General features: G+C 33.9%; 1 long non-coding RNA gene across 1 annotated transcript in view; it reads left to right on the top strand.

Moving 5' to 3' along the window:
- Positions 1-14791, top strand: part of LOC131380714 (uncharacterized) — an 86584-nt gene extending 71793 nt beyond the window's left edge. Inside the window, exon 3 of the long non-coding RNA XR_009208825.1 lies at positions 14162-14791. This is a non-coding gene — a long non-coding RNA (uncharacterized LOC131380714). The remainder of the gene's footprint in view (positions 1-14161) is intronic.
- Positions 14792-15173: the final 382 nt, after the last annotated feature.

The following is a 15173-nucleotide window of genomic DNA, read 5'->3' as shown; positions in this document are numbered from 1 at the left end:
ACCACAACAAGTGTCAAATATGTAAATTTCATGTGATCATAAAAAATTCACCACAATAAACTATCTGTGGGGCCATAAGTCTAATTAGTTCAAAGATTAAAATCTTACAAACTCTGATGTAAAAAATTATCAATGAATTACATTAGAAGTTAACAACAACAAAATATCTAGAAAATACACAAATATTTGAAGATTAAGTAATATATTTGTAAATAAACCATAGCTTAAAAGAGCAAAAAGTAGGACAATATTTTCACAAAATAATGAAAAAACAGCACATTAAGATTTAGCTGATTCCGTTAAAACTTTTCTTAGATATTTATACTTTTAAATTTCTGCATTAAAGAAAGGATTAAAGCAATGACCTAAGTTTTCCACTTAAGAAACAAGGGAAAGAAGAACAAATTAATCCCAGAGTAAATAGAAAAGGAATTAAATAACTAAGAGAAGAGCAGTGAAATAAAAAACAAACAAAAAGTAGATAAAAATTTCAAAAGCCAGAATCTGCTTCTTTTTAAAGGTTAAGAAATTTGCCAGATTGACCTACAAAAAAGAAGAGATGATACAAATAACCCAGTAGGAATAAAGATTGAAATAAGAGAATTATAACTGCGTTTATTCACAGATGATATAATTGTTTTCAAATAAGCTTCTAATAAATCTACAAAAATAATACTGGTACTAATTAGAAATTAAAAAATATATACAAAGTTAATATGCAAAACAGTGTATTTTTATGTACTAATTGCAAACAATTGCATAATAAAATTAATATACACATTTACAATAACATCAAGAGGGACTTAAAAACTTAGAAATAAATATAACAAATGGCATGCAAGACCTCTACACTGAAAACTAACATATTGCTAAGAGAAATAAAAGAATACTTAAATCAATGAAGAGATATACCATATTCATGAATTGGAAGGCTAAATATTGTTAAGATTTCACTTATCCCCAAATTGATATTTAAACTCGGTACAATCCCAATCCAAATTCCAGCATTCTTTGTTGTACAGTCATCTGTCACATGTGGAAGTTTCAGCCAATGACAAACTGCATATATGATGGTAGTCCCATAAAATTATAATGGAGCTGAAAAGTTTCCATTTCACAAATACTTACCACTGTTACCATTTAGTGCAGTAACATGCTGTACAGGTTTCCTAGCCTAGGAACATTAAGCTACACTGTATAGAATAAGTGTGGAGTAGTCTATGCCATTTAGATTTGTGCAAGCACACCCTACGATGTTTACACAATAATAAAATACCCTAACAATGCATTTCTCAGAATGGATCCCAGTTGTTAAGCTATGGATGATTGTATATGATAATAAGCTGACCCCCAAATTGTTATAGAAATTCAAAGGATAATAATCATGTAAAATAACAAATTTGGTGAAATTACATTTCCTGACTTTAAGACTTACTTTAAGACTACGATAATAAAAATGTATAGTTAAGATTAGACAAAAAAATAAATGGACCAGAATTGACAGTTTTATAATATATCAATACTTGTATGGTCGATTATTTTTCAACCAAAGCAATTAAGTGGATGAATAAATGTTTTTAGCAAATGATGCACAAACTGTCTCTCTAAATGGATCAAGTTTTACCTAATCTATACTTTACGGTACATACTAATATTACTTTCAGATAGTTTATAGACCTAAACACAAGTTAAAGCTATACAAATTTTAGAAGAAATCACAGGAGACTACCTCTAAAAACTTGAGGTATGCAAATATTTCTCTGGAAGTAATGATAAACCACTAGAGACAGAAGAAAAGAAAAGAAAAATTTATACTGGATCAAAATTTAGAAAGTCTTCTCATGAAAGAAATCATATTAATGCATAAGGAGGCAAGTAGCATTCAGGGAGGAGCAATACTATATATGTTATACATATAATATATGTAATATATATATCTTACATATACTTGACAAAAGATTTCTACCCAACGAATATAAAATAATCACTACATATCGATATTGAAAAGATAAACTAATTAAAGATGTGCAAACGACTTGAACACCTGTTGGAGAAGCAAAAACATCTGCCCACAAAAAATGCGTGTTAAAGAATATTAACATCATTTTTCTTCATAATAACCCCAAACTGACAATAATCCAAGTTGGACAATCCAATAGAAAAATGTATATACAAATTGTAGTGTTTTCAAAATATGGTGTATTTCTTAACATTAAAAGGAATAAAATATTGATATGCATAACACAGTAGATAAATTCCAAACTTTTTTTTTTTTGGTCTGGCAAAAAGAAACAAGCTAGATGCAAGAGACTATATACTGTATAAGTCCATTTACATAAAGTTCAATAAGTACAGCTAATCTACTGTTATAATAGAGGAAATGGCTGCCTATAGAGATTTGGGATTGACTATAAAGGGGCACAAAGGAATGATGTGAGATGATGAATATGCTCTGTATCTTAAGTAGAGTATTGATTAATTACATTACTCAAAATTCAATAGTTTTGTACTTAACATCTTTAATAATAAAAAGAAGCAAACAAAGATGCAATAATGGGCCAGGTTCTGTGGCTCACGCATGTAATCCCCAGCACTTTGGGAAGCCAAGGAGACTGGATCACGAGGTCAGGAGATCGAGACCATCCTGGCCAACATGGTGAAAACCCATCTCTACTAAAAATACAAATATTAGCCGGGTGTGGTGGCGGGCGCCTGTAGTCCCAGCTATTCAGGAGGCTGAGGCAGGAGAATCGCTTGAACCTGGCAGGCAGAGGTTGCAGTGAGCTGAGATTGCGCCACTGCACTCCAGCCTAGGCAACAGAATGAGACTCTGTTTCCCTCCCCCGCCAAAAAAAAAAAAAAAAATGAAATAATGACAAAATTATCTGAATGTACTATAGCTGTCTTTTGATCCCCCCTCAAAAAAAATATTGTCAGATCCAACCAAAAACCTCAATCTCTAGTGTTACTTTCTTTCCCCAATTCTAGTTTGTGTGTGTGTGTTTGTCTGTTTCACAAGGTTACTTGCCAATGTGCTGGATTGAAAATCACACTTAAAATAATTTTAATCCCTGCTCCACTTCATAAACTTCAGTTCTTTTCTCTTCATAGTGTCAGTCTTGCCTATATAAAATAACAGTGTGAAGAAACCGATGGGAATCTTGTTTCCTGAGAATAATCAGGCTCACGAGTGGCAGTTGCTTGTCTGTTCAGGCCCAAGTTCTTATTCCAAAATTGCCAATCAGGGAAGTCATTTCTTTTCCTCAAGGAAAAGCAAGTCAAGAGATATAACATGGCTAGGATTCTAAAGCAAAGAGCATGACTCTTCATATGAAAGTAGATATTAGCAGTCTTAATTCGAAATGGGATGGTTTGGTAGTGTTGAATGGTCACTTAAAGTTTTTGGTCACAGATTTGACGTGAATCCAAACTGTATAGCTGTGCAATTTTTCTACCTCCGTGTTTCTCTGCCCAAATGCAGGCCTAGAAGAGGAGGATATTAGACTTTAACCCAGCTTGGGATTTTGCTGATTGAAGGTGTCAGGGAGATGGGAAAGTAAGTGAGTAATCATATTTTGTTATGATTCTGGATCGTGGAGTCCAACTTACCCCAAAGAGGAATGCAGCGGCTTGGTGGGGTATGAGTGTCAGTGAACAATGAGGTTACGTTATTCGATTTCGGAGTTTGGCTGCTTTAGGAAGGAGCTAATCATTCACTCCACTCATTCTCCTGTTTTTGTTTTTATTTTCTTTTTCTTTTTTTATATCTGTCTAAGGCAGCATGTATTCTTGACGCTTCTTGATCATGAATTAAGCTTTGTGGGACAGTTTCTCTTCTGTAGGAGTAAGAAGAGGCTTGAAAATGTTGAGTGCTGTCCATGATTTACTCTAATTTGGTATTAGGAAACTCCTTGCCTAGCAGATTTAAAGTTCTCCGTTTGTCTGTTCCTTATGTCTATCTCTCAGGTGTCCACAGAATCATGTAAAGAAGAATATTACAATTATATCTTCAAAACCTCAACACTGGAATGTGTAAACTCCAAAATAAAATTTCCTGTTCTTATACTTGCATTAACAGGAATGCATTGAATCACTGAATTATTTTTCGTAACTCCCATTAGAAAAATATTTCATTCATTCGTTCATCTCACAAACTTTCACTGAGAATTTTGTGTCAGGTACTGTGCTAAGAACTGAGACAATCAGAAGCTAATACAGTCTAGTAGAGTTTTGTTACACAATAAAGTTATGTTAACAATTCAGGATAGTAAAAGTTCAAATCAATATAATGTATTACTGTGTAACTATAATAACAGAGTATTTGTTGAGTTGCTCATAGTTTCATTGCCTGGGCTTCAAGGCTCCTATTAATATTTGGGCAGTCAAGGTAGAAATAGTCAACACATTTCTGAATGAATCAGTTTTCAAAAACTGGAGCATGATAATGTACAGGATACATTTCTTAAGGAATATTGGAGTCATTGTCAAATGAGGGCTTTTTGTAGGGAGGGTGGGGAATGAAACGCGTTGTAATTAAGCTTATTGTATGTGTTAACAATTGTCCTAGATAATTATGTAATATTGTCTTCACAGTAATCTCAGATTCTTTATTCCTGTTTTCATAGAAAAACAAGACTTATGCAGGTTGAGGATTGTCCAAATTCATTTAGGCACTGTAAAACCTTGTCTACAAAATGTAAGAGAACAGACACTTCATTCTATCACATTTGTAATTCATTCTGAGGGAGATATTGAGGATTCATATAAAAATAATTGCAGCACCTTAATATATGTTTCAATTTAGAGTTTATAAAGTGTTTTCACATATATTATCTCAGATGATCTTTATAATGACTCTTGTTCTTGGCACTTACATTGATAAAAGTGTTTTGAAAATAAATGAATATCTGGAATCCTTTTGATGACTTCTCGATGGGAGTTAAAGGTAATTAGGTGTATTTTAGAACCAGAATAATGAAACAAGGATCAGAGAGCTTTGTTAAGAAAACACAATGGCGCTGCAATCCCCAAAATATTTCAGAAAGATATTCTGGACCACCTGGTTATTTTTTAGAACTAAGCACAAAAGATTACTTAAGTAGTTTCCCAGGTAGAATAATTTCTCTCCTATGTCAAGCTCACTTAGTGACAGCATTGATCAAGAGGTTTGGCTATAACAGAAAGACATATGTGTTGAAAATCACGAATATTTTGGTGAATGGTGATTTATGATCTGATATCTTAATATGTGGACTGAGTCTTCCTAGGAGTAAAATATTTTAATTTTAAGTATGTTATCACTGTATTACATTAGCTTTGAAAACAAAAACTTTGTATTTGAAAATAATTGTAAACTCTACATGTAAGTACAAAAATGATGAGTTCCATGTGTCCTTCACCCAGCTTTCCTCAATGACAATATCTTACATAACAATAATACAGTGATCAAAACTAGGAGATTGGCACAATGCTACTAACGTAACTACGTATTATATTCAGTTTTTACATGGGTAACCTTTAATTTTATTTATATAAATTTATTCTCTATTTATTAGTTGATGCTTTTGTTGGGGGTAGTTTTAACCTATTCTGCTGAGTTATCATGAGATGCCAACTTTCATATCTATAATCACAAATGGGGAGATAAATAGAAGACTTCTTTCTGGAGAATAAAAAAAAATTTTTACATTTTTCCAAAGGAAAAAAGACACCTTGTCTTCCCTTTTGTGAACTCAGGTAATAGAGAAGTTCTCTTCTTTAGATTGGCTGGTGCTATTCAAGAAGAATAAAAATACAAATAGAAGAATAAAAATACCATCTGCCCTGAATATAATTTGTAAAACAGAATATAATATATTAAAATGCATAATAAATATTTTGTATTGTACAAAACTGTTGAAAAGATTTTTTTTTGGGGGAAAAATTAATGTGTCTAAAATCAACTGATACGGGCACTGCTCAAGTCAGGCAATGAGGCCAGGTTATTTATTTTAAGAGAACTTCACGAGGGGCTTTTGGGAAAGCCAAGTTCCCTTGGTGATTCTTGGTTGGAATATCTGGAGGAGAAAACTGTTAACATCCCAGGACCTTGTGCCTTGGGAAGGAGGCATGAACACTCCACTTTCTGCCTTCCTATAATGATGTCAAATGATTTGCCTCATTAAGTCAGCTGTATGAGAAACCTGGAGCAAACAAATATATATTTAAATTTTCCTCTCTTTTCCCATCGCTAAACACACATGGCTTTTTAAAAATATTAAGAGAAATAATTTCTTAGGATAGATAATTCTGGGCACCCTTATGATATTACACATTGAGGCAACTAATCTGCCTTTGACTAATCTTCCTCATCTCAGATGTCTAATTCTCTATCATTATGGGACTTTTTGCTACTTTTATTATATTTATTACTCTTGCACATATATTTTAAGATCAGAAATAAAGAAAAAAATGGTAAATAGTTGTTTCCTTGGAGGTTTTATAATTTATAGTTGTGTAAAAGGACAAATATAATTTCTTATTTTGAGGCAGAGTCGCTCTGTCACACAAGCTGGAATGCAGTGGTGGGATCTCAGCTCACTGCAACCTCTGCCTCCCGGGTTCAAGCGATTATTGTTCCTCAGCCTTCCGAGTAGCTGAGATCACAGATGCATGCCACCATGTCCAGCTAATTTTTGTATTTTTTTTTTTTTTGGTAGAGATGGGGTTTTGTCATGTTGGCCAGGCTGGTCTCTAACTCCTGGCCTCAAGCAACCCACCCTCCTTGGTCTCCCAAAGTGCTGGGATTAGAGGCTTGAGACAAATATAATTTAAATATCCAGAATTAGCTTTAAAATCACCTATTTGATTAGGACTCGCTTTCAGAATTTCCTTTTCTATATTTTAGCTTGTATGGGGTTTTATTTTTGATCACTTCTCTTTTGTATTTTTCAATAATCCAAACTTTTTATGCCGTGAAATTTTAAGTATATTATTATAAAACAATCATTTTTATTAAGGCCATTCAGTTCACATCAATATAACTAATACAATGAAGAACCTTCTGCATATTAAAACATTTCCCGAGTTCTGGTAAATAGCCAAACAAGGGTTTAGTTCTGGAAACATAAGGTTCATAAGATCCATATTTTTTCATCATAAGCCTTGGCCAATTAATAATAATTATCAGTAGAAATACATTTACATAATATTTGAAGTACCAACGTTAGATCTCTATAACTCATTGATTTATCAGAAAGCCAAATTACTTTTTAAATTTATTTGTTCTGCATTATTTTAAATCTTATCTGAACTCTGAGAAAGTTATTTGTATTTCCACCCTAGATAAAAATATCTTTCTAAAGTGTACATTACATAATAGGAATTATTCTGGATATGTTAATATACAATATAACTCAATCATTCTAAAATCCTCTTATGTAAGTATTCTATTCTCCTTTTTCAGATAAATAAGCTAAGGCAGAAAGAAGAGGTGGATTCCCCTATTGCTTTGGTGAATTTTGATATCTTTCAGCTCCAAGATTCTGAGATTTTATTAAAACAAAATTACCTAATATGAAGAAAAGAGAATGCAAATAATATTGAATGGAACTATGTACTTACCCTATAAGAAACATAGCAGCAATTGCACTTGCTAATGTACTTGCAACAGAGGTAATACCTCTGTTCTCTTTTCAGGAATGTAACTTCTAGTAAAGTAGTCTTTATAATAAAATCCTCTGAAATAGAGGAAGTAATATCTGCCCTCTTAAACTATTTTTTAAATAAGAATTCAATGGAAGTATTTAAAACATAATAGTGGAAAGAGTGAATTTACAATGCAAACAACAGACATCGCTTTCATTCTAGCTTTGCTATTTTCTGCAAGTAATTCACTTACCACTGAGCTTCAATTTCTTTCTTTATAAAACATAAAATGTAAAAATAATGCCAACCTCATAGGGTTGTTTTGATGATTAAAATTAGATAAATGTAAAAAAAAAAGCCTGGGAAATAGTAGAGGATACATTTCATAATAATTACTTTTTTTTTTTTTGAGATGGAGTCTCACTCTTTGGCCAGCCTGGAGAGCAGTGGTGCAATCTCGCCTCACTGCAACCTCCGACTCCCTGGTTTAAGCAATTCTCGTGCCTCAGCCTCCTGAGTAGCTGGGATTACAGGCACACGACACCACACCCAGCTAATTTTGTTTTGTATTTTTAGTAGAGACGGGGTTTCAACATGTTGGACAGAATGGTCTTGATCTCCTGACCTCGTGATCTGCCCGCCTCGGCCCCCGAAAGTGCTGGGATTACAGGCATGAGCTATCGTGCCAGGCCTAATTACTACTTTTTGAAAAATTCATATTATAGTGGCAACACATTAGAGTTGGATTACAAAAGACCTGTACAAATTCATATAATTAGACAGGAAGTAGTTGTTCAAAGTAACATGAAAAATGAGTAAACTTGTCATCCTGCACTTATTTATAATTACAATGTTGGACCTCAAAACTTTGTTATTACCACTTTCTTTTAGGGAAGCTTTATTGCATTTATTCCCACTTTCTTAACATGACTGAGAGTTCTCATCTGGAATAGCACACATGTATTTCTAACCATCGTAGTGAATTAAAATTGGTATTTAATTACCATATAAGTGCATATATTTCGAGCTCAACTTTAAATCCCAAAACTTAGAGAAATGGAATGCATTTTATGTTTTGTAATATATTCCTCTGTGAACACTCTTGCCTCTTATGATTGACTCTGTATCCTTTTTCAATCTTAAATATTTTGACTACATTGATGATTTCTACTTTTACATAAATATTGCGGAGGGCGCTACATTTCAAGAAAATTATGTCTTGAAGGGAGTTCTACAAATGAAAAACTGATGCAGTCTCATGCCAAGAAATACCTGCCATGGAATCTTTTTTGTGTTTGCCAGCTAATATAATTGACTTTCTGATTTGAGGAAAGTTCTCTTAGATCCTACCGCTCAGCCTGAAGAAAATTAAATTTATCTATAAATGGAATGAAAAATGAAAAGACTTCCTTCTCTATTCTTCTTTCCCTCACTAATGTTTAATATTCAAATGAATGTCCCAGAGCAGTATGTCCAACCTAGATTTCATGTGATGAGAGTTTATGTTGGAATTCTGTCAATGCCTTTTAGGTTTTCAGAAAAAAAAATATTGTAGGTTGCTTACATAATACTTTGTTTTACTTTTTGCTATCTTATCTAAAAGAACTTCCTTAATGTGTCTCTTTCCAGTTCATTGGTATTTTGTAATTTCCAGCTTGAATCTCATTTATTCTCTTTTCATTTTTTTCAATCATTACCATGCTGTGGATACATGTAAAAGCATAACTATAAAATCAAATCTTTATGAATCTTTATTATAGCCAGTCTTCTGTTTCTATATTAGAGAAGAAGAAATGGTTGGAAATAAATATAAATATTTTGACTATAACTGGTTGCTAGGTAAACCAGTGAAAGAACTAGACGTAATATTTTATTTATATTAGAAACAGCATTTCTAAAGCAGTGTTTTTTGGTAGACTAATTACTTAACCTGGAAGCTGCACACACGAATTTTATAAAGACAGTGCAACTTCCAAAGAAGGTGCAACTGGGAAAAAATACTGGACTTTAAGTTTAGAGAAACAAGCTTTATTTCTGGTTCGACTACTTGTAACCTTGGCCAAGTTATTTAACTATCCTAGGTCTATATTGTCATATATGTAAGGATACAGTTGGAGTCATAGAAGTCTGAAAATTTGACAGTGCTAAAATTTATAATACTCTTGTTTAATGTTTCATTAATATACACTTATATTACAGTGTTTTACATAGGAAAGGAAATAGAGATTAAAAATTAAATGTCAACTCTTGCTATATATTGGTTGATTTGTTTTATCCTCATTGCCAGATAGACAATTTTTAGAGAAGAGTATTTTATAATCTGTTCAAGGGTACACAGCTAGTAAATTGGGGGACTGCCATTCAAACCTAGGAATTGGTTCTCAAACTCATTCTCTTTCTCCTGTACAGTAGTTTATCTCAAAAGCAAGTGAATATGTTTATTTTGCAATAGAAATTAATATATACTTCAATATATCCATCGGTGTTAGATTAATATATTTGGGTGGTCAGGAGTTAAAAGCCTTTAGCTTCTATTTGCATATTCCATTTCTTAAAGATTGCAGAAGTGCAGGTTTATTAATTAATAAACTTAAATTGACTTATAGGGCTTAAACTAGGTCAGTAATAAGACTTATTCTACAGTCTACTAAAACAGTAACTTTACATTTTAAAAATAATAGAAATTGCATAATTTCTTATCCCACAATTGCAAAGCAAAATTTCTGAGTATTATTTGATAACAAGTCCTTCTGTATTCAGTTAACAAGACAGCTCAAAACTATACCTGATTTATGATACTACAAGCTTTTTCAAATATTGGTCAATTATATGGCTGATTAGAGCCCCAGAAAAGTGGGTATAGACTAAGCATAGCTTCTAAGTAAAATATCATTTAATTTGTTCTGAGTTGAAAAAGAAATGTATTATAACTCTGTATATAAGATTATTGCATCAAGGAAAGGAGTATTCCTTCAAGAATACTTTCGATTAAATTCACTTTATTTGTTTTGTGCCATCCTTTGTCACTGTACTCTGAACCTTGTTAGGAAATTCCTTTGGACACACTGTATGTCCCGAAGCACTTAACATTCCTAAATTGTTTTCTTGGAACTTGCTTTTCATTTCCTCTGCCAGGCATGCCAGTGAATTTGACCTTTGATCTATAAAAAATGCACTTCAAGATAAATGGAGGTGGGAGAATTGTGGTTCCTTTTCACCTTTTATATGTTGAAAAAGTACATTTTTAAAAACATTTTGAGCAAACATACAATTAAACAAAATATATAGTTAGTTAGGTTCATAGCACATCTCCTCCACATCCTTCTTTAGCCAATATATTTTTAGATTAGATTACAGTCAATGACTTATGCATTCTTTTTGTCACCACACAGACAAATAGCATTAATTTGCATTCTTATTTTATATATTCTTCTAGTCATCTTTATTATTCAGAAGGCAAGAACAATTAAGCAAGTAAATATCCTGCTATGTACTTCTAACATTTTTAGTTCATTCTTCAAACAGGACATATATATATCATTGCAGGTATGCATTTAATTATCCTAATTGAAAATAAATTCAAGTCATTTTAAATAATGAATGCATTCATTTGAAATACCCTAAGTAAGTCTCCACTCCATCTATGACTAAGTGACAAAATTTTTGGCCTCTTACCTTCTTCACATATATTCAATAAAAAGAAAACAACAGGCCGGGCGCGTGTGGCTCACGCCTGTAATCCTAGCACTTTGGGGGGCCGAGGCGGGTGGATCATGAGGCCAGGAGATCGAGACCGTTCTGGCTAACATGGTGAAACCCCGTCTCTACTAAAAATACAAAAAAAAATAAAAAAAAATAAAAATATTAGCCGGGCGTGGTGGCAGGTGCCTGTAGTCCCAGCTACTGCTACTGGGGAGGCTGAGACAGGAGAATGACGTGAACCCGGAAGGTGGAGCTTGCAGTGAGCCCAGATCGCGTCACTCCACTCCAGCCTGGGCTACAGAAGAGACTCCGTCTCAAAAAAAAAAAAAAAAAAAAAAGGAAGACAACAAAAATAAAGATTAAATTAAAGAAAAACATAATTGAGTGGCAGCATTTACTAACTTTATTTTACTATATAGGAGTAACATTCAAATTTGTCATTTGTATTTAATGCAGAATTCCTCACTTTACTTGGATTGTGCTTGGTACTTATTCTAAAGTAGAAGTTTAAAATGATTTTACAAATACAGGCTAATATTTCATTCATTCAACATATTTATTGTACATGTATTAATGCTGAACACTAGGGAAGATGTTGGAGATACAATGTAAATAAGACAGAGTTCCACTTTCAAGGCCGCTGATATGATGGTTTGGCTCTGTGTGCCCATCCAAATCGCACTCATCTTGAATTGTAATCCCCGTGTGTCGAGGGAGGGGCATGGTGGGAAGTGATTGGATCATGGGGATCCTTTCTCCCATGCTGTTCTTGTGATAGTGAATGAGTTCTCACAAGGTCTGATGTTTTAAAGCTATTTGGCAGTTCTCTCCTGGCTCTCCCTCTCTCCTGCCACCATGTAAGACATGCTTTGCTTCCCCTTCGCCTTCTGCCATGATTGTAAGTTTCCTGAGGCCTTCCCAGCCATGTGAAACTGGGAGTCAACTAAACCTTTTTTCTTTATAAATTACCCAGTCTCAGGTAGTTCTTTACAGCAGTGTGAAAATGGACTAATAGAGCCACGTATAAGGAAATATGTAATTAACAGAAACCAAAACATTCTGTGATGGGAGTAAGTACAAGATGCTATGGCAGCATATAGGAGACACATGAGGAATCTCATTTGGGTGTGATGGATAAGGTGAAGGGATTTTACATAAGACCTGGAGGTTGAGAAGAAATTAGCCAGATAAAGAAGAATTATGCCAAACGAATAAACACATTAAAACTTTAAGAATTTCTTCAGGTGTACATCAATTCCTCTTTCAGGCCTGAGTCAATAAATGTTATACTGGAATGTACCTTGGAGAGCAGAGCCAACTCTTCACTTCATGATTTAGAACTGTGTTGGTGTGACTTAAGTGAAAGAAGTTAATGCAGTAATCGGAACATTAACCCAAGGAAGATTCTAGGCCTGCCCATTTCCCTGAAGTTTCCCAGTAAATCGTTACTGCATGACTACTCCAGCAATTTCAACAGAAAGCTTTAATAATTTAGATGTTGAATAATATCATAGAAAACTTTATTTAAAACACACGAGATTTCAATTTATAATTTTAAAAATTATTGGTTCTAGCCAGTTTTCTAAATTGCTGAAAAATACAGTAATTGACTAAGTTTGTGAATTTGTTCTCCCATCTTAATAACTAGATTATATTGAACAAATATAATTATATAAGATTATATATAACAAATGATTGTGTGGTGATCAGCTGATATTACTGCCACTATTATAACATGAAATGTTCAATTATTCACAGTTTAATTCTGTCACGTCACAATGACAACCATGAAATGAAAATCATTTAGAAAAATAAAAGAAGTTGCAAAATATGTTTTAGTTTAATTTCTTAAATTAAATTTAATAGGGAGTATATGGAGGGGACTGGGCTGAGGAAATGAGAGTAATAAGGAGTGATTATACTAAAATGTGAAAACGATCTCACTGTATTTCAAACAGTTGCCTATTTGGTGAATAGATTTTGTTATTCCTACAAAACACAAAATAAGACTATGATTTTTATTAGTTTCACTATTTGGAACACTGTAGGAGAAATTATTATGGGCCCCAAAACACTTTGTCACAATTAAAATTGTTCAGGTCAAAGGGAGATAAATCATTGTTGGTAATTGAGTCATTCCATTAGAAGATAATAATTTCTTGATGTATGTCTATTTTACAAAACACACATTCAGGTTAAAAGAGATGTCCAGTCCAGGTGTGGTGGCTCAGGCCTGTAATCCCAGCACTTTGGAAGGCCAAGGTGGGTGGATCACGAGGTTAGGAGTTCGAGACCAGCCTAACCAACTTGGTGAAACCCTGTCTCTACTAAAAATACAAAAATTAGCTGGGTGTGGTGGTGCATGCCTGTAATCCCAGTTATTCAGGAGGCTGAGGCAGGAGAATCGCTTGAACCTGGGAGGCAGAGGTTGCAGTTAGCCGAGATCGTGCCACTGCACTCCAGCCTGGGTGACAGAGTGAGACTCTGTCTCAAAAAAAAAAAGAAGAGATGTTCAGTTTTCAGTTTTACTAACCCCACCAATCAGTGGCACTAGAGATATAGTCAAGGTATTATACTGTAGAATTTCCCCAAGTGACATATGTGTGGAGAATTGAACACCAAGTAGTAAATCAATGGAAAAGTTGCCAACTCCAATTGGAGACCAAAGAATCATTTAATTACCTCTCACAAAACTAATCTGGCGAATTATATATCAAATTGAGAAGGCTATTAATTTGTTATCAATTTGAACAGAACATGGTAGCATGGCATTTATTAGCCAATGGAAAAAAATAATGAATGCTAACTATTCTTCTGTGATGGTTTATTTTAGGTGTCAATTTGATTGGATTAAGGAATACCTAGAGATCTGACAAAGCTTCTGTGTGTTTGTGAGGATGTTTCAAAGAGGAAATTGGAGTGTAAGTCAATGGACTGAAGGGGAAAGATCTGCCCTCCATGTGAGCAGACACCATCTCATCAGCTGGAGGACTGATAGAATAAAAAGACAGAGGAAAACAAAATTTACATGTCCCTCAGAGCCAGGGCATTCATCTTCTCCTGCCCTTGGGTGTCAGAACTCTAGCGTCGCCAGGTTCAGACCCTAAGATTTACACCAGTGCCACCTACCCCACTTCCCCCTGCCCTGGGTTCTCAGGCATTTGGTTTTGGACTGTGAGTTTCATCATTCGCCTCCCTGGTTCTAAGGCTTTTGGTCTTGGACTGATTCATGCAATTGACTTCCCTTGTTCTATTGTTTACAGACAGCCTGTTGTGGGACTTCTCAGTCTCTGTAATCACATGAGCTGATTCCCCGATAAATCCTCTTTCATATATTATCTATATCTATATCTATGTCTTTATCTATATCTAATCTATCTGTTGATATCTCCCATTGGTTCTGTCTCTCTGGAGAACTCTCACTAATACACCTTCCAGTTACTCTATCACCCACCTAGAATTATCCGACTTGCAATACGCTCTGCTTAGGTTTCTCCATAGTAGCCATAAAAGAGATTGATAGGGAAAAGTGCGCTGCATTTTGGTCTGTAAAAATCTTTATCTTGCAAGTTTTATTCTTTAATAAATAATTACTTGTATGACAACTTACATATAATTATAGGTACCTTAAAGACTTCTTAAACTGTACACCTGGGCTGGCAAGATTTCATAGGCTTTAGCATCTGTCCCAGAGTGTTTATTTTAATACAGTATTATGATAGTTGTATTAAAATAAAACAGAATGTGTTATGTAGACCAACAATTTGTACATTCTGCTTTGGGCATGGTCTGACCTACTGGTGTAAGATGCATGTGCTACATACAATTCTTTTTTTTTTCTTTTG

This window comes from Hylobates moloch, unplaced genomic scaffold (genome assembly GCF_009828535.3).
Source record: "Hylobates moloch isolate HMO894 unplaced genomic scaffold, HMol_V3 SCAFFOLD_12, whole genome shotgun sequence".
NCBI classification, from domain to species: domain Eukaryota; kingdom Metazoa; phylum Chordata; class Mammalia; order Primates; family Hylobatidae; genus Hylobates; species Hylobates moloch.
Note: the sequence above shows the minus strand (reverse complement) of the source record. Positions and strands in the feature narration are given on the sequence as shown.